Consider the following 25,785-nt stretch of genomic DNA (forward strand, 5'->3'; position numbering starts at 1 on the left):
ACAACTCATCGGAAAGGCAGTACAAATGACAGTGCAGCGTTCCTTCAGTAATGCACTGGTGTCAGTCTAGACCGTGTGCTTATGCCTGTGGAGGTGGGCTTGCAATGAGGACTTCCTAACTCAGAGGCAACAGTGCCCCAATTGAATTAAAGCTGATACTTGTTATGTTTCCAAAGTACCACTCTAGCATATTATTAGCTTGGTCAAAATTCTGGAAATCCCTGCCTAATATCATAAGAGCACGTTCAATGCAAGAACTGCAGTGGTTCAAAAATGCACCCACCATCACGTTCTTAAGGGCAAAAATGTTGGTCTTGTCAGTGACACCCATATCCTGAGAGTGGCACCAAAATACTTTGAAATGGTTGCCTCAGTGTAGATGAAATAATCTGAAGGCACGTCACAGCTGGCAGTGTAGGAATATCTCTACAAGTCTTGCTGGCTGGGTAACTAAAAATCACAGGTGGATTATGATTATCTCATTTACATTTTTTGTTGAAAACCTATTTACATTAAAAAGAGAAGTTTTGTAACTTGCAATATCATTGCCAAGCTGATGTTAAATTATTACAATTATGATTTTTAAAATTATATTTTTCTCTTCCATTTGTCATCCCTCTAGTTCAGAGGATATTGTTTCATGGCCGAGCAAAGTTCCAGCCACTCTCATACCTAACCCTGGTACCTATCCCTTTGGTACCAGCCTTCCTCTTGGTGATTTTTTACTGAACCATAGCAAAATGCCACGATTTTTCCTATGGGTAGAGCGAGGAGACAGACCCTGAACCTACTTCAGCCGGAATGGGGATCGAACCCTGTGCTGTTGGACGTTAATCTCATCTACACACTAGCTATCTAGCCAACTGAGCTAACCAGCATCCCAGGTATGAGCCTACAGAGTGAACGCTGGCACGCTAAAGGGAAGGGGAAGAGGGAATGGAAAACACACAGCATTGCTGAACCCTTTCCTCCATCTCCTACCTGCATCTTCATATCACTTAACCATTTCTGTATTAGGGGTTAGTTTCAACTTTGTTCCACCTGCTTAAAAACTCACAACACTTTATTCATCAAGCTTGAAGACAGTAAAGCAAGACTTTGATTGGCCATGTATGAGTGGAAACCCTCGCTGGAAGTAGTGTTATTCAGCCTTGGAACTTGGAAACAGACCTACCAGAACATGTGGTTCTGCATGAACTATGGCTCAATTGGATTAATGTCAGGCAAAATATCTGGTTCAATGCTCATACTCAATTGTAAGTTTAATATGAGTAGCTTAAATCTGTAACTGCTGTATCATGAGACTACGAGGATGGTAGATAGCAAACTAGACTGTCTAGTAATTCCTACATTCCCAGTCATCATTGTAAGCCTCAAATAGGATTAACAAACTGTCAAAAGGTGTTGCCTATTATTGGGTTCATCCACCCACGATGGTGAATTCTTGGGGTTTTTAAGCCACTAATGACCCATGTTTCAGTTCCTCAGAGAGCAGAATATGAAGACTGGGCAGCAGTTTCTATTTCTACTGTCTCATAGGTGGCATTAAAACTAAAGCTATTTAAATGGGTCGTTTTTTTGAGGGTTTGCCAAGTCAAAGAAACTTCTATTTATAAACTTTCAGGCATCTCATTACTCTCGTTGCGACATAATCACACCTCTATACCAAGTGAACTGCGAGGGGGGAAATATCATCTCTCCATTCTTAAGCGGCACCTGCTCAGAATCAAAGTTAAAAAGAAACTTCACTCATGGGAATCGCAGCCTGGTCTTTTATTGTGATGATAGCTTGCTTTTAATTTGGAGATCTTCTGCCAACAATCAGCAGCCTACCTGGAGGTTATTTTGGTGAAAGGGTGAAAAAAGGTGTTAAATGGGTGCTATGCTAAAACATGGCTTGTTTGAAAGTAGGTTTCAGCACAGTTTTGGCCCTAATTGCTGGTTACCATAAGTTAAAATTGGCTGGAGGTGCTAAAGCAGAAAACTATAGGTTTAGCACTCAAGCAATCATTAGGCACAATTTTTATGGAGCAGTTTATATGGGCCCACTACACCCAATTCCAGGCTTGGCCTAATTAGCCAAGTGGTTATGGTACTGGGCTTGTAATCCCAAGATCAAGAGTTCAAATCTCACAATGGCAAATTATGAAACAATGTAACTTCATCTGAATCGGAACAGATGGAAACGTGTTTGTACTCGAAAGAGTTACACCCAATTCCAATGAAGTTTTGGGGTGTGCTGGGTAACATAAAATGGAACTTTTCAGCATGATTCAAGCACCAAGGAAGAAGACACACCAGGTTCTCACAGGTGGCACTGGAGCTCCTGGTGGCAAAGGTCCAAAGGAGTAGGGGTGTCCCGCACACATGGGAGCACATATGGAAACTTTGAACTTATGCCCTAAGAAACAAAAGATGGTAATGAAGTAAACAGTGAAGGATGGCAATAGACTTCAGGGGGCCAGACAGTGAATTGGCCAGCCACCTGGCAGATAAAATTCAGTGCAAAGAAGTGTGAAGTGATAAAATTTTATAGGAAGAATGAGAGGAGGCAAAATAAGCTAAATGATAGAATTTTAAAGGGGGTACAGGAACAGAGAGACCTGGGGCTGTATGCATACAAAAATCAGTGGAGGCGGTAGGGAAAATTGAGAAATCTGTTTAAACAAAAGCATACACAATCCTTGGCTTTATTGATAGAGATATAGTTCATAGCATAATTTCTTTGCATTTGCGCTAAGCCTTTACAAAAGGCTCAGGCCTCAGCTGGAGTAGTGTGTCCCATCCTGGATAACACACGCTAGGAACGATGTCAAGGTCTTTGAGAAGGTGCAGAGCAGGTTTACTAGAATGGTACCAGCAATGAGGGACTTCAATTGCATGGAGAGACCAGAAAAGTTAGAGTTGTTTACCTTACAGCAGAGAAGGTCAAGGGGAGAGTTAATAGAGGGTTGAAAGTCATGAGCGGTTTTGATAAACTAAGGAGAAAGTGTTTGCAATGGCAGTAGGGTTGGTGACCAGGCAATTAGCAAAAGAATTAGAGGCAACATGAGGACTTTTTAAGTGAGTTTTTAAAATGCACTGCCTGAAAGGATGCTGGAAGTATATTCTATAGGAACTTTCAAAGGGAATTGGATAAATACTGAAATGGGAAAAAAAGAACTGCAGAGCTTCAGCAAAGCAAGGGGGCATTGGGATTAGTTGGATAGTTCTACCAAAGCACCAGCACACGCATGATTAGGTCTCCTTCTCCACTACGCCATTCTATAATTTTATGAAACAAAGGCTCCGTCTGCTGCCTCAGGTGGACATGACACTAATTCAGAGAAGAGCAGTCAATTCTCCCTGATGCCCTGACCAATATTTATTCCTCGAGTAACACCCATAAACAGATTACCTGGATATTATCTTGCTGCTTGCTTGACCTTGCTGTGTGCAAACCGACAGCCATGTTTCCTGCATTACAATAGTGACTGTGCTTCAAAATCAAAAGAATTCCTGTGGCTCTGAAGCATTTTTGGATGCCGTGGAAGGTGTAATTTAACACATGCACCTACTTCTTTAATCAGCACAAAGAGCACCCAGCCTGACACAACATAACATAACATGGTTATGAGGTGCAGACACTTTGGGGACAAGGTTGACGAGAATTTTATTATTGCGTACAGAAAGTCTGTTGTGGGAGTGCAGACAAAGAACAATAAGGCCCAACATGGTGTTTTGTGGAATGGGGTGTGTGGGGCAGGGGAGAGTAACTTGGCTGGTGGTGAGAAAGGCCCTCCCTATCAGGTCTTTCCTACACACCAGGAGTCTCCACACATTGCCCTCGAGGTGGCTGTGGTGGGGAAGAGACCGTTGTTCGCCTCCTTGTGGAAAATGCCTTTGCAGAGAAGGTCTGGAGAGAGATGCAGTGGTTTTTGTTGAGGTTCATCCCAAGCAGTTCAGTGACACAGGTTCTACAGGCCGTTCCCAGGGACACACACCAAGACAAACATCAAATGCAGCTGGAGGATCAACTCCTCGGTGAAAGACGCTCTTTGGTCTGCCTGATACTTGTTGGTCTTCCAGTGCAAAGAGTTGTCCCCGACCAAGTGTGCAGACTGGCATATTCCAAGGCCCAGACTACTTGCTGAGGGATGCATTAAAGCCTGGGGCAGCTGCTGCAAAGGCGCAATGGGGAAATCACAGAATCTTAACAGCACACAAGGAAGCCATTTGGCCCATCACGTTCACACTGACTCTCCAAATGAGCATTATGACCTACTGCCATTGCCCTGCCTTTTCCCCATACCCCTGCACCTTGCTTCTATTCAAATAATCATCTAATGTCCTCTTGAATGCCTCAATTGAACCTACCTCCACCATACTTCCAGGCAATGCATTGCAGACCCAAACCACTCGTTGTGTGAAAAAGTTTTTTCTCACTTCACACTTGCTTCTTTTGCAAATCACTTTAAATCTCTGCCCTCTCGTTCTTGATCCTTTTACAAGTGGGAACAGCTTCTCCCTATCTACTCCGTCCAGCCCCCTCATGATTTTGAGCATCTCTATCAAATCTCCTCTCAGCATTCTCCTCTCTAAGGAGAACAGTCCCAACCTCTCTAATCAATCCTCATAGCTGAAGTTTCTCATCCCTGGGACCATTCTTGAAAACCTCTTCTGCACTCTCTCCAATGTGTTCACATTCTTGCTACAATATGGTGCCCAGAACTGTACAAAGGTCACAGCTTAAAAACTTTCAGACATAGTGCACTAAGGAGCTGGGAATTGTACAGAACCCTCGGCCTTTATGACTCATAAAGAATGTATGCAGTGAATACTACACGTATCACAATTGTATTGAAACACCTCAGAGTGCAACATGATCTATGTAGATAACTTAAATACCATTACACTGCTTGTCTGTAATGGCCATGTTGAAATGTCTGTAATGTTCATTGATTGTACTGAAGCACCGCATGATTTACGTAGAAAACTTGAATATGATTGCACTTTTTGTGATGGCCATTTTGAAATGTTTTGTAATGTTCTTTCAGATATTTTATGAATAAAGTATACTTTTCCAAAGAACAGAGAGCAGGGTGCTGTGATTGGCAAGTGAAATGGGCAGAATGTATTGCAATTTAGTATACATATATTACGTGACCAATTTATTTTTATATAGGTTAAATGGAGAGGTCAATGGGGAACCATCATTATCACAGCAGTTATTTTAGGAGATTATGATTGATTATCACGGTTGCCTATTAAAGGATTCACAGATTAACTGAAGAGAAAGTAGTAAACTAGAAAAACTAGAGGCATATGGGCTGAAAGCATTTCAATAGAACATTGGTTGAAATTTTCTATACTTAGCAGTAAAAGCACAATTGCAATACTAGTACAACTATAAAAAGGGTGAATATTAATCTAAGCTCTCCCAGAAGAAAACTGACAATCAGTTTGAATGCTCAAAGGAAATTGTCCAAACTGATTCCTCCTCAAGTTTCCTTCTGGGTGGGTGAGGTTTAAATTATCCCCAAGTTGTGTCAGAAACTGCAACAGGCAGACAATACAAGATAATGTCAACAAAACAGAACTGACGCAGAAGTAATAAATAAATAATTACCAGCACGCTCATCTCATTTTGGTGGTTATATGGCATACAATATTTACTAACAAACAACAAAACTAACTTTTGTGAAAGATTGAAGGGCTTTTTAAATTTTGAAGTGATTACAATAATGAAATATTTATAGAGCTGGCCAACAAAAATGAGCTTCTAGCTCGTCATTAGTTTTTTTTGCAAACAGGATGTTGTGAGAAGCTGTCTTTCAGTCTTATTAGTCATGTAACACAGATCACTGCTCTCTCTCCCCTATGTTCCAAATAAAACATCAAAATCTATACCAGCTATGCTCAGCTGAATGTGCCATTATTTGTTCATGAAAGGGATGGTATTGTCTGATTCATAAACACATAACATGCACAGAAGAACGTGCACATTTTTCATGCACTGCCACTGTTGCACTTCTTAATTGTTTTTTCAGCTTTCTGCTCAGTTAGTAATAGGGACTACACAAGTCAATTTTGCAGTTTATTGCCTATTGTTTAAGTGTATTAACCACATGGTGGAGAATGTGTTTAACCAAATAATCCACAAACCAGAGTTGGTCACTGACATAGAACACAGCACTTGTAGTGGAGGATTATTACATAGCAGGTCTATTCCAGTATTTATGCTCCAGGTGAGCTTCCTCTAACCCTACTACATCTCATTCTATCAGCATCGCTTTCCATTCCTTTATCCTCCTATACTGTAACCCCATTAAGGATTCCCTTCCATATAGATGCAAATGTGCTATTTGTCTCAACTATTCCATGTGGTAGAAAGTGCCAGTCCCTGGCATTGGATAACTATCTTCAATGATAAGCATATCATATTTCCGGGAAGGCTAGAGCAAGAAGTGCAAATAAAGTGTGTGTGTGTGTGTGTGTGTGTGTGTGTGTGTGTTTCAGGCCGGGGGGGGGGGGGGGGGCAGCGCGGGGGCACAGGGGCAACTTGAACCTGGATGGTGAAATCATTTACTCTGGAAAAAAGGCTCCAGAAGTGAATTGGCAATTCATGATCTGGGGACTGGTGACAGATTGGGTTTAAGATTATTGGACCTAGATGTGAATGCAGCTTGGAATGAGAGAATGGAAGTCAATTTTCTGTGGTAGGCAAATGTCCAGTGTGAAACTAAGATGAGCAATACACCAATGGCAGGATGGGGCAAATGGTCTCCTACTGTGCTGTAAAGTTTCATGGTATCCTCAATCTCAACCCTAATCAGCATAAATTGTCTCAATCTCAGCACCAATTAGCAATCTCAGACACAGCACAAGGATACCTGGGGCTCTTCTGAGTTTGGGGTCAAAGACAAGACCAAGAGGAAGCTTTTCTCTCCACCTAACCCATGCTACAGAGAGCTTAAAGGTGACACTGGGCGGCAAAATAGCTTTTCCTTTCGCAGTGATCTACCAGTTTTCTACAACAGTTAGAGATGCAGTGGCAGATATTTAATGGGATACTTCAGAATACACAGAATAGATACATTTCCATTGAGAAAGAAAAATTCCAAGGGGGGGATCCACCATCTGTGGTTAACTAAAAAAGTTAAAGATAGTATCAAACTTAAAGAAAAAGCATATAATTACATAAAGATGGGTTGCAGTTCAGAAGGTTGGACAAAATATAAATAACATCAAAGAATGACTAAAAGATTGATAATGAAGGAAAATTAGAGTATGAGAGAAAGCTGGCCAGAAATATAAGGGCAGATAGGAAGAGTTTCTATAGATATTTTTAAAAGAAAAGAGTTAACGAAGTGAGCCTTGGTCCTATAGAAAGTCAGTCTGGGGAGTTCATAACGGAAAATTAGGAGATGGCAGTTGAATTAAACATGTATTTTGCATCAGTCTTCACTATGAGGGATACAAGTAACACCCCAGAAATAGTTGTAAATCAAGAATTGGAAGGGAGGGAGGAACTCAAGAAAATTACAATCGATGGGGAAGTGGTACTGAGAAAATTGTTGGAATTGCGGGTTGACAAGTCCCTGGGTCTTGATGGATTTCATCCGAGGGTCTTAAAAGAAGTGGCTAGTGAGATAGTTGATGCATTGGTTTTAATTTTCCAAAACTCACTAGATTCGGGGAAGGTTCCATTAGATTGAGAAATAGCTAATGAATCGCCTTCGTTCAAAAAGGGAAGGAGACAAAAAGCAGGAAACAATAGGCCAGTTAGCTTAACATCTGTCATAGGGAAAATGTTAGAAGCTATTATTAAAGATGTTATAAAGGGCACTTTGATAAATTCAATGTAATCAGGCAGAGTCAACATGATTTTGTGAAAGGGAAATCATGTTTAACCAATTTATTGGAGTTCTTTGAAGGAATCATATGTGCTGTGCATAGAGGGGAACTGGTGGATGTACAGTACTTAAACTTCCAGAAGGCATTTGATAAAGCGCCACATCAAAGGTTATTGCGCAAAATAAAACCTGATGGTGTAGGGGTAACATATTGGCATGGATAGAAGATTGGCTATCTAAGAGGATACAGAGTGGACATAAATGGGTCTTTTTCTGGTTGGCAAGATGTACGAGTGGTCGCAGGGATCAGTGGTGGGGCCTCAATTTTTTTACAATTTATATAAATGATTTGGATAAAGGGATGATGGTATGGTTGCTAAATTTGCCAATGACACAAAGATAGGAGGGGAAGTTATGAAGAGGACATAGGAGGCTAGAAAAGGATATATATATATATATATATATATATAGGTTAAGTGAGTGGGCAAAGATCTGGCAAATTGAGTATAACGGGGGAAAATAGGAGGTTGTCTAAGTTGGCAGGACAAATAATAAAGAAATATGTTATCCAATTGGACAGAGATTGCAGAGCTCCGAGATGCAGAACGATCTAGCGTCCCAGTGCATGAATTGCAAAAGGTTTGTATATAGGCGCAGCAATTAATTAGCAAAACTAGCAGAATGTTATAATTTGTGAGGAGAATTGAATACAAGAGTAGGGAGATTATGCTTCAGTTATACAGGGCATTGGTGAGGCCACACTGGAGTACTGTGTAAGTACTGGTCTCTTTATTTAAGGAAGGATGTAAATATATTGGAAGCAGTTCAGAGAAGATTCACTAGATTAATACCTGGAATGGGCAGATTGCCTAATGAGGAAAGGCTGGATTGGCTAAACTTGTATCTGCTGGAGTTTAGAAGAGTAGGAGGCAACTTGATTGAAACATAAAAGATCCTGAGTCACCTTGACAGGGTGGATGTGGAAAGGATGTTTCCTCTTGTGGGAGAATCTAGGACAAGGGGCCACTGTTTAAAAATAAGGGGTTGCCCATTTAAGACAGAGATTAGGAAAAATGTTTTCTCTCAGAGGGTTGAGACACCTTGAAATTCTCTTCCTCATAAAGGAGGTTGAGGCAGAGTCTTTGAATATCTTTAAGGCAGGAGTAGATAGATAGGGAGTGAAAGGTTATCAGGCGTAGGCAGGAATGTGAAATTAAGGTTAAAATTAGATCAGCCATGATCTTACTGAATTGCAGAGCAGGTTCGAGGGGTCGAGGGGCCTCCTCCTGCTCCTAATCATATGTTCGTATGTTACAGTTATCACACTTTAAAAGAACTGAGATGACTGTAAAGCGCTTTGGGGCATCCTCGCACACAAACGGCACCATGTAATTCATTCTTGCAGAGAATATAAAATTCATCAATGCAGCACTTTATATTATTGCTTGTGTCTATTCAATCTATGTAGCCGACTGTCAATTTTCTTCCTGCTTATTGGTTAAAAGCCTTTACATCATTGGCCAAGTCAGTGTTTTTCTGCTTTATAATTCGTTGCTATGCAAATCCTTTCTACCCAATTATGTTTCAGCAAAGAACCATGACAGTTCCATATTCACCCCACTGTAAATCCTGAAGTTAGGCATTTTACGAAAAATGATCATAAAACAACTGACTTGTCTCCAGGGCAGAAGGGTGGGAGGATGGAGGATGAGGAGGCTGCACCCAGAGTCAAAATCCTGGAACTCCCTACACAGCAGCATTGTGGCAGCACCTTCATCACATGGACAGCAGCAAGTCAAGAAGGCAACACACACAGTGACTTCTAGTTAAAAATGGGCAATAAATTCCAATGTTGCCAGTGAAGCACTCAACCCAGAGTGCAGGATAAGAACATATTAAAATCGGAGCGGGGGCAGACTAAACGACCCCTCGACCCTGCTTCACCAATCAATACAGTTACAGCTGATCTTCTACCTTAGCTCCCCAAATCCCATGATTCCCTGAGGGACCAAAAGAAAAAAAAAATTGATCTACCTAAGCCTTAAGAATATTTAACAATGAAGTATCCACAACCACATAGGGTAGAAAATTCCAAAGATTCACAATCCTTTAAGTGAACAAATTTCTCCTTATCTCAGTCCTAAATAATCAACACTTTATCAGAGGTTGTGCCCCACTGTTCTAGATTCCCCTGCCATGGAAACAACCTCTTAGTGCCAATTCTGTCAAGCTTCTTCAGAACCTTGCATGTTTCAATGTGATCACTTCTCATTCTTGTAAATCCCAGAGAACATAGGTCCAACTTACTCAGCCTTCCATTATAAGACAACATATTCATCCCAGGGACCAATCTCCAATGAAAGTAAATCCTTCCATTAAAAATTAGGCCAAAATTGCATACAGTATTCCAGGTGCGGTGCCACCAATGTCCTGTACAATTGTAGTTAGACTTCCTTATTCTTATACTCCAATCCCCTTGCAATAAAGGCCAACATGTCATTTGCTTTCCTAATTGCTTGCAGTACCTGCATGCTAACTTTTAGTGCTCTTTGTACAAGTGTACCCACGTCTCTCTGAGCATCAACATTTACAAGCTTCACACCCTTAAAAAAATTCTGCTTTTCTACTCCTACGACCAAAGTGAATAACGTCATGCTTCCCGCTATATACTGCAACTGCTCTCTTGTTGCCCACTCACTTAACCTGTCTATATCTCTTTAGAGCCTTTTAGCATCCTCCACATAGCTTACATTCCACCCAACTTTATATCATCAGCAAACTAGGAGATATTATTCTCTGTCTCTTTGTCTAAGTTACTAATATTGATCGTAGATTGCTGAGGCCCCAGCGCTGATCATTGTGCCACTCTATCAGTTATAGTCTGCTAACTTAAGAAGGCCCTATTTATCCAAACACTCTGTTTCCCGTCTATTAACCAATCCTCTATGTTAACATATTACTTCAGCTCCTAGAGCTTTTATCTTGTGCATTAACTTTATGGGTGGCACATTATCGAATGCATTTTGTATTGCATTTACTGGCTTCACTTTATCTACTCTGCTAGTTACATAATCAAAACACTAATAAATTTGTCAAACATGATTTCCCTTCTGTAAAAGCCCTGTTCTCAACACCTGGGCATAATGGACTGCTTATTGAGGGGGGTGTGAAATAACATGTTATTTCTGCTAATTTCTGTGCATTAATTTGGGCAGACACCATGTTCTGTGATCTCTAAACTTGAATGGCAGTATGCTCCTTTGAACCCAGAGCTTCAGTCACCACTCCAGATGTCCTCCCGAGTAAGATTACATGCAATTGGCATTAATAAACCAGCTTGTACACAACCATCTCTATCTAATATCAGATCCACCCATTTGCTCATTCCCAACTCTAAGGCTTTGATGGTGGGATATTTAAGTTCTCCTTATTTGTGGGATTGGGTGGTGGAGTGGATTTGGCACAGGTACCTGGGTTAAAATGTATCTCAGACCGATGAGGTGAAAGTTGCCTCTGACTGATAACTGAACACAAGTGATTATGAATGACTTGCACTGACACAGCACCTCGCACAGCTTCAGGATTCCCAAAGCACTTTACAGCCAATCAAGCATGTTCTGTGAAGTGTAATCAACAATGGAATGAGCGAATGCAGCAGCCAATTTGCATGCAGCAAGGTCCCACAAAGAGCGATATGATAATGGCCAGATAATCTGTTTCAGTGATGCTGGTCGAGGGATAAATATTTTTCAGGACACATGAACACTAGCTAATCAAATGAGGTGTCAAAGATGAACAGTGCCTGTGGAACTGTATACTGGCAAGGAATCAATGCCTCAGGATGAGAGGGCAGGAAAACAAGAGAGGAAAAGAGAGGAAGAAAATTATGCATCAGCTGGGGAGGAGAGAAAACTAGATAAAGGCAAGCTTTTTTAAAACAGACAGAAGACAGGTATTTATGGATTGTATAGAGCTTGGAATGTACATGGGGAGGAAGAGATACCTAGGAATTGTTATAAGCCAAAGTCATCAAGAAAAGATTCAAGTGATTTTATGAACACAAAATTGAAACTCAAGCAGAATCTTTTGAATAATTCCAAAAGTTGAAACTTAATGCTATTAATGATTCTTCTTTGGGTGTCATGAAGAGATTAATGTCTATAATGTTACTGGAATTTTTTTAAAAATAGAGTTTAGTGGTGTGTGTATGTGTCTATGTCTTAGCTGGATTAAAGCCAGCTGGCCTAGAGGCTTTGATGTTAGAGGGTTTGATGTATAGAAAGAAGTAGGTTTGAAATGATAATTAGATAAACATGAGGAAGTTTAGAAACATAGGTGTCAAGGGGGAAATTTGCATTTTTAAATAAAACATTCAAAAGGGTGAAATCTTGCACCTAGCTAGAAGACGCCAAGCAATGTGTTTATTTTATCAGCTAATAAAATTGGTGCAATCAAAGGATGTTATCATTAGAAGAGGTAAAATTAAAACCCTGGTGATACAATGGAAAATTTTACATTCAAAGAGAAAGATATGTATAAAGTGGAAAGGAGACTGTGTGTAAGGTAGAGTCATTTTAAGATCCATCAAATGCAAGAAGCCTCCAGCCTTTAAAGCTCAAGTCTGTCTACAAGGACCCAGTACTGAAAGAAACTCATTTTGAATGCAACTGTCCAGGGTATACTCTGCCAGGTGTCTCTTTAAATCTATGAGTTTTACTGTTGTCTTAACAGGGGTGTAACTGAGAGTCAGATTAATTAGGGGTTTTTTGTAGTCATTATAGTAGTAATTTTATAGACATATGTATGTGCTTACAATTTTTCTTGTATTAATAAATGTTTAACTTAGTTTGATAAAAAAAACTTGAGACTCGGTGGTCTTATTACTATTAAATTCAAAGCCTGCATCTTGAAACATACAAATTGCAAAAATGGGTTTTGACAGTTGTTTCAAGTTTCCCTCTGGGATTTGAGCAACTCAGCCTTTACCATCGGCTGTGTCATAATAAGGTTTGTTTCTCCTGCCAAGGATTGGATGCAATGTTGCACCAGTCACTTCCACTGTAAGCCAAAGGGTTTCATTGCTAACCAAGGGATGATACATGGTAAGGTCCCAATCTTTTGCCAGGATGACTGGCCACATGTCTACTTTGTCAGGAGAGTGCCCTGAATATGTCACACATCTTGCTGGTGAGCACCTCAGAGCCACTACCCTCTTGCAAGGATCATCTGCCTCTTCCATTGTTTCAGACTTCATGCACTTAGAGGGTGATGTCCTCTGTAACTACTTCAGACAGAACTGATGAAAAGCTAAACTAAGTGAGGGTGTCAGCTGAGGTGAGGTAACATGGTATGCCTGCTGGTGTTTCCCAGCTGCCTGGAGGCATAAGTGAAAGCTGAGGACACTGTGGGACAACAATGAGCCGTGCCGAATTGCAAAACTGGAGTGTGCGGCTGGCAATTATTCAGAGATAGTACTAGACATGTCACAGAAATCCCCATATATTCATGATCGAGAATACTGAATCTCAAATTGTCCCAGTAAATAGTGTTTTTGTGTTTCCCAAAGGGAAAATTAGCTATTTGCATACAAATCCCAGGGTTGCAATTAAATATTTTAGTGCTCTCAATTTACTTAATCTTCAACCACATGATGTGTTATTGTTTTAAAACATGTTACAAGCTGTTATCCTGACCTTAACATATTCTGATTATTTATCATTCATTAAATAAGTACTCCAGATAATTCAGAGCTTGAAGACATAACTTTTGTAAGGCTCCCCAGTGCAGGGATAACTAACCAAATGGTATCCGGGTGCAACCAGGCTTTGTACTTGTAAAACCATGCCTTGTTTGATGAAAACAACATCTTGCAGCCATATTAGCACCGTTAGCATACAACATGGAACCAAATAGCATTATGTTGAGAAAAAAAATGAGAAATGGTCACTGAGCAATTGTGGGAGAGATGATCAAAAGCTTGGACAAAGAAACTGATTGAGGTTTTTAACGATGGAAGAAGAGACATAGTTCCCGCCACATAAAGCAGGTGCAGTGTTACTGGTGGAGCTGCTGGGCCATGCAGGGCCCTGAAAGTCGAGATTCTGGCTGTGCACAATTCGCTCCCTTTAAGTTAGTACACATGCATGGCCATGCAAAAATTCCACATACAGCTAGCACTTGCACACTCCAAAAAAATGAAATAGAGGGGTACGTTGAGGTGCATTCATGCTAACACGATCTGCCAGCTGTACACAGCAGACAGTAAAACCAACTACCAAGAACAGTCCAAAGCCTCCAACAATTCTTAACAGCTACATGAGGCAGTGGGAAAAGACAGACTTCAGGCAGTTTCAATAACTTCCCTGGCATTAATTCTCAGGCAGGCTGGATAATGGGGTAAATACACCACCATAAACATGTTGCTTTACAGCGGCACTTTAAACTACTTGAGCGAGCCAGTGTTCAATGAATTATAAATGGCCTCTTCGTAATTTACTTCAGGGAAATGGCAAATGGTTAGCATGTGGTGGAGACTGTACTGAAACGTAAGGGTTTGAGTATGGAGTTCCAGAATGTGGAGACAAGACAGAGCAGAGGATAGGAGGGGATGACACAAAGATGAAAGAGGTTGCCAAATCAGGGCGGTGAGAATGTGTGGGCAACACCACAGAGGGATTTATGGATCAGAATTGAAGTTAGATTTTTTAAAATTCACTTAAGCCAGTGTTTACTACACATCCCTAATTGCCCTCAAGAAGGTAGTGGTGTGAAGCATGAGAAAAGAACGCTAGTGAGAAGAGGGTTTAAAGGTGAGTTAGAATACAAGCAGAAGAGTTTTGGGTGAGTTGCAGATTGTAGAAGAAAGAATGGAGAGTGAAGATGATGAAGAAAAAGATGAGAGCTTGAGTGAAGAGGAGTAAAAATGCACAAAATGCTTCTTTAGTACAACTGCAATGCTTCAGATGAAACTTGTTCCACCCTAGCTAAATAATGCAGTTGCAGGTGAAAAATGTAGAAATGGAAAATTGAAAGCAACTTTCCAATGCAGCTGCCCTCAATCATTCAAAAGCACCTCAGGTAATTATGTCATTTCAAAAGCAGGATATGCAAATAATACACAGTAAGCCTGAGTGCACAGCATTGCCTGTCTTTTCACAGCCCATGTTATTATTTTATTTAATGAATACTCACATAGTGCACCTGCATCAAAAAAAAATATTCTTTAGGAAAAGTCCACCTACATAGGTCAAATGTTAAAAAAAATGCTTTTAGATTTTATGCATTGCCTTTTGCAACTACCCCTGTGGCCTTCCCAGTGGGACTGCCAAGTCAAACTATGTGCATTTATTTGACTTACAGCCTAATGCCTATTAGTAACTAAGTTGACATTGATGCAGATTGCCTCTTTGTAGGTCCTTTTACAGCCTTCAACAGGCCTTTAATCACAAAGATCTGAGCTGCATTCAAGCTGGGCCCTGAAGGTCAAGGGAGAATACAGCTTCATCATACAACCAAGTGCATCAACAAACAACTTTATTCTTGAAAACTGCTTACTTTGAGCAAAACACCTTTTGGGTCGAAAATACATCTTAACATTTTAGATTACTTTAATTTTACTTTGTTTTGTTCTAGTCAGTAAAATCTGATATCTGGGAGTTAAATGAACATGAAGCAGGTGCAAATCAACAAAAAATTTGTTAAATGTAAAAAAACACATCCTTAAAATACTGCTTTTGTCTATTAAGATCATTCATTAGCAACAAGCCCACATTGCTATATTCTGAGACTTTTTCCTTTTCAAGTACCTAACAAATCATTAGAGTTACTGTGGGAATTAAAAATATGATTTTAGATTATTTTATACCCTATCAGGTAATTCAAATATAGAAGAACTCAAATAGGATATTATAACGTTATCTATTGAGTAACTATATCACTAGAAATGGTGGTGTTAACTAATTAGTTTAGGCGAAGGGTGAGAAGGATAGAACAAAATGGCATTGATCATGGCCCAAGCGCTCAATTTGTGTTGAACACCGGAGAGCTAAACATCTTATCCACATTCCCATATAATGAACACAACAGGCTTCCACAGGGAGAAGTGCTAGATGTTAAAGGCAATCCATCATCTCAACAGCAGCTCGGAGCCATTAATGTAATAACTATAACTTTGATTTTTAATGATGACGGCATCACAATGACCTATTCACTGTTGTCAATTTATACATCAAATCTTTTCACTCCAAGTTCATGATGAGGCTGAAAGAGGAAGTGAAAGATGAAACTCTCAGTGGTCGCAACTGTGTTTCTACTGCATATAGGCTTGAAGAACAAATCAATCCACAAACAGGCACAAACGTTTGACTCTCAACAATGGAAATAAGGACAAAACACTGATTTGAGAAAGCAAGAAATAAAAATACATTAGCATTGTTCAGAGATTGAATCAAGGTACACTGCTAGAGAATTAATGATTTGAGCCATACCACACGAGTGTTCAACATGGCCACTGTGCCAGAATTGGAAGTCTCTCATTCCCTAGTGACATCATTTACTTTAAATACCACCAGTTGGATGAACGACATAATTATCTGAGTGACATAATTATCATGCAAAAGCACTGGCAGTTTTTCTCTGCTGGGTAACAAATGTAAATGTAAATCATGGGGAAATGTGTTGCTATGCCCCTAATGGTTGACTCATATTACTACCATGACATTCAGCCCATCCTGTTCACTCTATCTCCATAGGCTTGCAATTCTTTCAAGTATATATCCAACTCCTTTTAAAAAGTTTGTTTCATTCATTTATTGTAAAGATAAAATAATTTGTGGTTTACAAAGTGATCAGTAGTAATGGGTTTCAGATCAGCCATCATGTCATTACAGACCACACTGGATAGAAAATAAGTGTGCGTGAAGACATATTATCATGGCAACTCTAGGACACATATTATTGAACTAGTTTTAATGGGCTAGGGACTCTTATTGTAAGTGCCCACTCCAAAAAACCCAGTCCTATTTAAATTTAAAAGTCACAACTAGCAACATTGCAGGTAAGAGAAGGAAATATGTAGTTATATCAATATGCAATGACAAATGGAGATGATAAGGAAGATGGATACAAGAGAAAGCAAGAGGAAGATGAATATAAGGGGATAAAGAAAGATACAGCATTTGTAAGACTAATTAGCCATGACCAAACCACAATGCATTTCCTGGTATTGGACTGGACTGAACTGTAATGTAAACAAACTTCAGTGAGCAATATTGTCAACCCAGATCACTTTTAAAGAAGTAATATTTTTCCCTCATCAAACCCAATGCCAACAGTCCAAGTTTATGGCATTAAGCCTATGTTTAAAAAGTGTTTGAACATGTTTATATCCATTTTCACCACAATGACATGGGTCGCCAATACATCATGTGTGCATTTGCAAAGAGTTAAGACTTTGTCACCCGCCCTCAACCCCAAGGACGGCAAAGCCCAACAAAGAACACACTGCAAAAAGTTTCTATCTTTTAAAGAGATTAGGAGCCACTTTTCTGAAGAGATGTTTATCTGCTCAACCTCTATTGGCGACTGGTGTACTGCAGTGCAGGTTGCTTACAGTAAACAGTCATGCTTACCCACCCAATGTAAACCAGTCCCCAGACAGGATAGCAGATGAATACTCCTTTACTCTGGAGAAGTATAGTCACAGGAGTGTTTTACACCGCTACAACCTTACACAAACTGACCGAAAACATCACACAAGCATGGCTAACATGAGTCAGTGGACTGACTGCTCTCTCTCTCTCTCTCTTACCCATCAAACCGCGTCGTTCAATGTGTGTGTGTGTGTGGTGGACTCTGATGGACTAGGGTACTTGACGAGGCGATAGGTGCTTTAACTCAGTCTCTCATTAAAGAGAAAGGCAGCTCGCGGCTCGCACACAGCTGGTGCCAATCAAACTGCTCGGCGCCTTTATATCCAGATTTTTTTTTCCCCCCCTCGCTCGATCGCTTCAGCTACACCAAACTTCTCGGTCCACCTTTCCCCTCATTATAGTCACAGTTCCATCCACAGCAGGCAAGATGTACGAGTAGACGCACCCTTCCCCCCCTATATTGTTGTTGTTTTAAAGACAACTTGGCTGTCTCTCCCAAATTCCGCGAAGTTTGCAAACTAAAAAAGGTCCAGTGAACTGTTGTTTCCCACCCCCCAACAACTCTTTTCTCAGCTCGACTGTTATTTCCAGAAAGTTTCCTTATTAGGAATAGTACTCCGGAGGACTGCTGAGGAGGCATCGAGTAACATCTCTGCAAGCAACAGGGCAGGACATTCACTGAGGTGATGTTATTCCCTTCCCTTTTAAAGGTACGCGCAAGTAGTCAAATAAAAGGCATCTTTCTCCATATCCAACGCTCCAAGAAGGGCTGCAGTGCAACGTTAGTCCGGACACGCGAGAAAAAGGTTTGCTTGATGTTGGTTGAGTTTTCTATCGAAGGGCATTGGGTGGGAATGCTGACAACAGGAAGAGCGCTTATTTCGCGCTTAGCAGGGGGGTGGGGGAAAATTGATGCAAATTGAGAGACGCTGGCCAGTTTTGATCCCTGTCAAAAATATAAAAGCCTCCAAAGTTGGAACGTAATTATGCAAACGTTGCCCGTACTGTTGTCGATATTCACCTTAATGTTCCTCTCCTCCTTGCGTGTTCTCTCCCCGTTTCTCCAACCACCCCCACTTCCCCCCTTACCCCCTCCCCCTCCCCCCCCTACCCCACATCCTGCCCTACCCAACCTCAGCCCCAGCCCAGCCCAGGAATTGGCAACCCCCTAAGGTCTCAATCAAGTACCCATTCTTTCTATGCAAGTTGATTATGCACCAGTGGTATACATTCTGTTTTTTTAAAAAAATAAAAGAGTTCCACATCGAGTAAAACGAACATCTGCTCGTTCACTTACTGCCACAACAGTTTAGGTTTCCAACAAGTTCATCGTAAAGCAAGAGTCTTTTCCACCCACCTCAAAACAAACAAAAAAAAAGGTCTTGCCATGGACCAAGTGTCTGTGAATTTTAATTTATTTGCAAAACAAAGCAACCCCTCGTTTCAATACAGTAATTTTCATCAATTGAATGTGTAATAACTCACACCAAAAGCACAACGTCAATCAAACTCTTTCTTAATATGCATTATTCATTGTGACTAGAGACATTTACTGTTCTTGCTTTTCAACTGGGAAAGATTTTCACCTTTAGACAATGATCTCAAACATTGGCACCTGACATTGACAAAGGTCAAAATAGCCAAAAGAAGTCTCTTCAATTCTGATCGTTTAATACTTTCCCTACCAGAACTGATGAATCTGAAGACCATTGTTTGTAGCAATTAATAGGCTCAGCAAGATTTTCTTAAATAAAAACAAAAAAAACTGCGGATGCTGGAAATCCAAAACAAAAACAGAATTACCTAGAAAAACTCAGCAGGTCTGGCAGCATCGGCGGAGAAGAAAAGAGTTGACGTTTCGAGTCCTCATGACCCTTCCAACACCTATGTGTTCTTTTGTCTGTGACATCTTTTGATGATCTGCTTCTATCACTTCTTGCTTGTCCCTACAACCACACCACCCCCCTCCACTTCTCTCCCCCCACCCAACTTCCCCACACACACACACACACACACACCTTAAACCAGCTTATATTTCACCCCTTCCTTGGATTCACCTAGTTCTGCTGAAGGGTCATGAGGTCTCAAAACGTCAACTCTTCTTCTCCGCCGATGCTGCCAGACCTGCTGAGTTTTTCCAGGTAATTCTGTTTTTGTTTAATAAACAATAAACTTCTACCCTTGAAGATAATTCACTCTAGATGTATCAATGACTTGTGACAGTAAATTGATACTTCGTTCACTTCAGAAGACATCTGCTTGATATATTACATAAGGGGCTGGAATTCCCTGCCCTGACGTGGGACTGAAGTGCATCTGGGCGGGCTTTAAAATGGTAGGTGGGACCTGAATCCCGGATTCCTGCTGCCATTCCGGGCACCAGCGAGTTTCACCGGCGTGGGATAAGGGGACAGGGTGGGGTCTGCACGCTGCTGTCCTGATGTTGCAGAGGTGGGCATTCTAGACCTTCCACAATTTTGATGGAGTCTGGCTGCTTTTGGAAGGTAACATGAATCACAGGGGCACGGAGGTGTTGTGAACACTAGGGAAACCATGGTTTGGAGGTACGGCCCATACGAAAGGTCATTACAATTCACAAGACGTCATGAAATGCTGTATTTAACACAGTGAGCGCTGATAGCCCAGAAAGAAAAAAAAAATCAATTCTAACCAGTACTTTTATTTCCCAGTTTTACTGGTATTCTGTCTGAAGGTATACAAGACCAGTTCAAATCAGCACTCTTATTTCCCAGTTTTTACTGATTTTTTTTCCTTCTGGGAAGGCTTTGTTTTGAAAAGGGTAAGGTTGCCAGGTTATCACTTCTAACAGCTGGTAAACTGTCAAGGGAAAGAAACAAAATCAGAAAATGCTGGAAAAACTCAGCAGGTCTGACAGCATCTGTGGAGAGAGAAACAGAGTTAACCTTTCGAGTCCATATGACCCTTCTTCAGAATTTGCTTTTGTCATGCTTCACAGATTTATCATAATTAGCAAATACTAAACTATTATGTTGTTCTGGGGTTGCGTTTTGGCAAAGATAACATCAGTTTGCTCTTGTATTGATTCCCAGTACTGTGTTTCGTCATTTTTTAAAAATGAGATTTACTTTACTGTATCATAAACATGACTACAGAATTTTTGCATATGAATGTAAGGATATTTTCTACTTTCAAAATTAATTCTCTTGTTTTTAGTTACCCTGCTACAGTACAAATGTTGGCTGCATGGGAAGAAAAACGGTGATGTTTTTCCCAATAGACAGGGCGAGAATGATGGTGAGCATGCCTTTTGCACTACACGCTTTCAATGCAAAGCAAAACCATTTCACGTTACCACTAAAATTGTGGTGTAAATCTGGAATTGAGACCAACCTGATTCCTGAGACGCTCTGGAGAGGGGAGTTCCGCTCCACTTTGCTCCAGAGTTAGCTCAGGTCCAGATTATGGATTTCCACTACAACCTTAATGCTGGCATTGACAGTATTGTTGCAGCATAAATAAATCCCCAGCTACCTGCTAACTGATCAGCTACAAGCAGAAAGATCTGGGAGCAGAACCAATAGTTGCTGCTTTGGCTAGAACATTGTGAAATGAGATATAAATCAAGTAACAAGTTTTTTTTAAAAGGTCGGGGGTGGGAGGGGGGAGACTTCTAAGATATGTGGTAGATTAGTCAATGGCATTTCAATACAGTCAGCTGTTAATGGATAGGAATTCCTGTCAACGGTGTTTCTGCTCTTCTATGATGTGGTATGCTTAAATTAATGTTGTTTTTTAAATGTTAAAACACCATTAAATTCAAAGAAATTATGTCCAGCATTTGTTGAAACAGCCTATTCATTTCAACTTTAAGTAGCAACATATCTATATAACAAAATGCCTGAACATTTGTTCTGGCATTTTTGTAAATTATTCCAGATTTTTGTGCCGTCTGTTTTGGGTGTTAAGTACTCTGGTTCTTTATTGGGATACAGTTCTGCACACACTCAGTATAATCCCCCAGTGGTTACTCACAAGATAGGAGCAAGAGTTAAACCTTGATGTGTGGCCTTGTGTCAGCTGCAGAACTTGTGAATCAGAAGGTTGTGAGTTCAAGTCCCACGTGAGCACTACATCTGGGCTGCCATTCCTTTGCAGTACTGAAGGAGCACCTGTCAAAGGTACTGTCTTTCAGAAAAGATAATAAACCAAGGCCCTGTCTGCCGCCTTAAGTGGATATAAAAGATCCTGTGGTATCATTTCAAAGAGCAAGGGAGTTCTGGTCAATATTTGAACCTCATCCAACACCACTAAAATAGACTATGTGGTCATTACCACATAACTATTTGTGGGAGCTTGTAATGTGCTAATTGCCTGCTGTGTTTCATACATTACAACAGGGACTACACTTCAAAAGTACTTAATTGACTTTAAAGTATTTGGAACATCCTGAGGTCATGAATGGCATTATTATATAAATGGTATTTTTTTCTTTTGTGGTATTTGAATTTGAGGCATCCCAATTCTATCTACACATTTGGCAGTGGTCACTGGATAACAAGTAGGGAATTGTAATTTGTAATATAATTCTGTATAACAATTATTTAGGATAAGCTTAAGAGGTTAAAAATACAAAGACATTTAATTAGATCCTCTACAAAGATGCAAATAGCAGATACTGCCACTAGATGGTGTTGAAGTAAAAATAAAGTAGATAATTTTGTTGAGTTGGTGATCAATAGAGGCCCTGATTTATGAGATAGGAATAACGGTGAGGCTATCAGCATCCGGTGTTCTTAAAGAGTAAATTGGTCAGAAACTTTAGGCACACATGCAGTTAAATGCAGAAGCCAGGAGGTTGTTGTCCCAAGTTTATGTACTCCAGAAGCTGCACTATAATACATGAAGGTGAAGTTAGGATACCCACTTATTTGTCAGAAAAAGTTGGGGCTTGTCCATTCGAGCGTATGTAAATTTTTAACAGTGTGATATGTCTTGATTACCGCCAAACAATCTCTCTGGCACAGAAAATTAATTCTAGTCTCATTCCTTCAGGTTAAAAAAAAGTTTTATCTTTTCCTTCAGTCTCTTCCCTCTAAATCCCATTTATTTCATTTGCTTTGTTTTGCATTGAATCAAATTCTTTAACTTGCACTTCCTTGTTCAGACTTTGTGCGCTACCTTAAGAATTGTTCAATCCGATTCATTCTGAACATCTACAGTTACTTGCTCTGTGCACACAGGCCGAAGATTCCCCTGTAGATGGTTCCATGCTGTTATGAAATTCTAATCACAGCAGGTTCCAGTGCAAAAGCGACAGAAAATCTGTGGGCAGGTTTAAATGTAATGAATGGTTGGCATTTTTTGTTCACTGTGGACTACAAAATTTTAACTCTTTATTACTTTGTAAAGTGAAGTGTGCACGCGTGTGTGTTGCCTCTAGCTGTAGATCTGTGATGAGAGGAATCATGGATGACTTGTATGTTTCAGTAGCTATGAATACTTTTTCTTAAGGCGAATTGCAACACCTCTAATGATCTGACAGCTGAGAATTATTGATTTAGGACAGGCCAGGGAGCATACCTCAGCCCTGAAGGTTTCAAATGCTTCAATCTTTAACCAGCTGAGCTAATGTGCAGCCCCTGATGCCTTCCCTTTCAAACTAATGCTTTGTTTGCATTTGCCTTTCACTAACTTGTTGGAACCTTAGATTTAAAAAAAAAAGCAATGCAGTGTCACTAATATTCTGGCATTTATTCCCTAGTTGCTCTGCAAAGGTGTTCATGGGCCTCTTCTTGAACTGAGTGGCTTGCTAGGTCACTTTGAAGCACATTTAAGAGTTGGTGTGAGATAGGAGTTTGCATTTGGCCAGATTGGGTTGGGCTGGCAGGTTTTCCTTCCCTAAATTAGGGCATTTGTGAAAAGGCTGTGTTTTTAAACAAACAGGTTTGATGTTTCCAGATTTTTTTTCAAATAGCCTGGTTGGGATTTCAATTTGCATGCTCTAAATTATTAGTCCAGGTCTCTGGATTACTAATCTAGTAACATAATCAAGGAACTACCATAGCCTCTATATATAAAGCACACAATGACCCCTCTGTAGCAATGTGTTCACCCCCATGACTTGAGAGATGGATTTATTGCAGGGTTTCATTTCACACCAGTTCAATATACATTTAGTTCACATTGCCACAAACATTGGCTACGCAGCCTCTGACACGGAAGCTTGTTTTCTGCTTTCCGTGTCTTCCTATTAGCACTCGCTTCTTTGAAATGCACAGCAAAACTGAAGTGGGGCTCATTAATTATTTCAAGTATTTTCTAAAGGCAAGTACAATCATAATCTGATGAGCCATTTGGTACTGACTACTTCTGACCTCAAGCAGTTGTATTCTATGGAATTGCCATAGAATTATTAAAGCTACTGTTCTAAATATTTAATCTTTCAAGCCAATGTTAATCAACTTCCATTCACTTTTTGTAACAACTTGCATTTATGTAGCACCTTTAGCATATTAAAGTGAACAAAGTGTTTCACAACAGAATTGTCAAACTAACTTTGGCTCTGAGCCACATAGAGACATCAAGCTTCCCTCAGATCCTGAGGAATTTAACAGTAAGATCTGATTAACATTTTTTTTGTTTCCATTTCCCAGAGAGGAGGGAGGGATCTGAGGCCTCAGTAGGAAGTTTGGAAGGGTTGGGGGTTGTCAGAAGCAGATTAACTGCATCTAGGAGGCAGGCGAAAAGGCTTTCATTTCTTGGGTCCAAAAGTTCTTGTTTCCTGAGTCCCGGAAAACTCGACTGGCTAGGGTTAACTTTAAGATGGTGTTAAGAGGCATATTAATATTTAAATTGCCAGCCCACCTTAAATGAAGGCAGCGATGAAGAGGTTTAAGGAGGGAGTGACAGGTCTTAAGGCCAAGGCAGCTGAAGGCACAGCTGCAAATAGGGAGGGGGTGAAGAAACTAGGGGATGCACAAGAGGCCAGAATTGGAGGAATGCAAATATCCTGTAGGGTTATAAGGCTGGCACAAGTTAGACTTAGGGAAGGTCAAGGCCATGGAGGGATATGAATGTAAGGACAAGAATTTTAAATTTGAGGCATTGCTGAGCCAGGAGCCAAATAAAACGACTAAATGAAGATAACATGAACTGTTTCCGGGGAATCTAGTCCTTGCATCTGCTGTTCTATGCAAAAAGAAATCTCACCAATCTCCAGGCTTCCCTATTAATTTCAAACTTTTGTTCTCTAGTTCTGTGTTCACAGTCCAAGCTGGATAGCTCATTTACATCTACATTATTTGTTTGTAGCAGTTATAATTATGCAGCCTCCCAATTCACATTCATCAGTTTGGTCTTCTGATGCCCTCCTCATAATTCAGAGTGCTAAATCCAAGAATCATTCTTTTCTCTCTCAACTTTTTAAAACAACATTGTTGCTATAGACAAAGGTGGGACAAACAAAAGTGCATGTAATATTCCAAATGTGGCATTTCCAGTGATTTATATGGATATCCTGTTTTAATTATGATCAAGTGCCTAAAATTGGATCTCATTTCACGCAGATTTGATACTTCTACTGAAGAATAAAATTGCATATCCAAAACATTTTTCTCTTTTGCCGATAGGTGCCAATTCGATGTATACTATAGTTCTTAAATTACTGAACTAGTAACCGAGAATCCTGGACTACTAATCCATAGAATGAGAGATCAAATTGCACCATGGCGTTTTGAGAATTCAGTTTTGTTTAGAAAAATTCTAGGACACTTGTAGTTGCAAGATTGTTGTAAAGAAAGCAATTAATTCACTAATATCCTTTAGTGAAGGAAACCTGCTATCCTTGCCCAGTCTGACCAAGGGTCTTAACCGCCCTCTGAAGTAGCTTGGCAAGCTAATCAATTGTATCAAAGAAAACTGTTACCAGCAGGTTAAGAAGGCACCACCATCTCCTTGGAACAACTAGGAATGGGCAATAAAAACAATAATGGGCCTTTTCAGTGACACCCACATTCCAACAATTATCTTTTTTTAAGGTTTAGCTTGCATTTCTTGTTCCAATGTGCACAGATAACCCAATTTCTTTGGTTAGCTACTGAATTTGTGCAAACAGTTTTGAAAGTTATTCATCTTGTTTGCATTATTTGCGGACCACTGGACATAATTTTGACATTTCATTCTATTATATTAAAAATACCCCTTGTACAATTTTTAACAGGTTCTTGAGGAACTACTTGCAAGCCCAAGCCGTTTGATTTATTAACATTGCTGACAGTTTTCAATTCAACTTGTTAACAGAATCACAGAATTTTAACGGC

General features: G+C 40.2%; 1 protein-coding gene across 5 annotated transcripts in view; it reads right to left on the reverse strand.

Moving 5' to 3' along the window:
• LOC121290325 (rho GTPase-activating protein 6-like) overlaps window positions 1-25,785 on the reverse strand; it is a 665,043-nt gene that overhangs the window by 163,363 nt on the left and 475,895 nt on the right. Inside the window, exon 1 of one of the 5 annotated variants that reach the window (XM_041210651.1) lies at window positions 17,644-17,925. The exons of the other annotated variants lie outside the window; for them this stretch is intronic. The gene's annotated coding sequence lies outside the window, so the exon portion shown is untranslated. Of the gene's footprint in view, window positions 1-17,643; window positions 17,926-25,785 lie in introns of those variants that run through there. 5 annotated transcript variants of the gene reach the window in all.

This window comes from Carcharodon carcharias, chromosome 18 (genome assembly GCF_017639515.1).
Source record: "Carcharodon carcharias isolate sCarCar2 chromosome 18, sCarCar2.pri, whole genome shotgun sequence".
In the NCBI taxonomy this organism is placed as follows: domain Eukaryota; kingdom Metazoa; phylum Chordata; class Chondrichthyes; order Lamniformes; family Lamnidae; genus Carcharodon; species Carcharodon carcharias.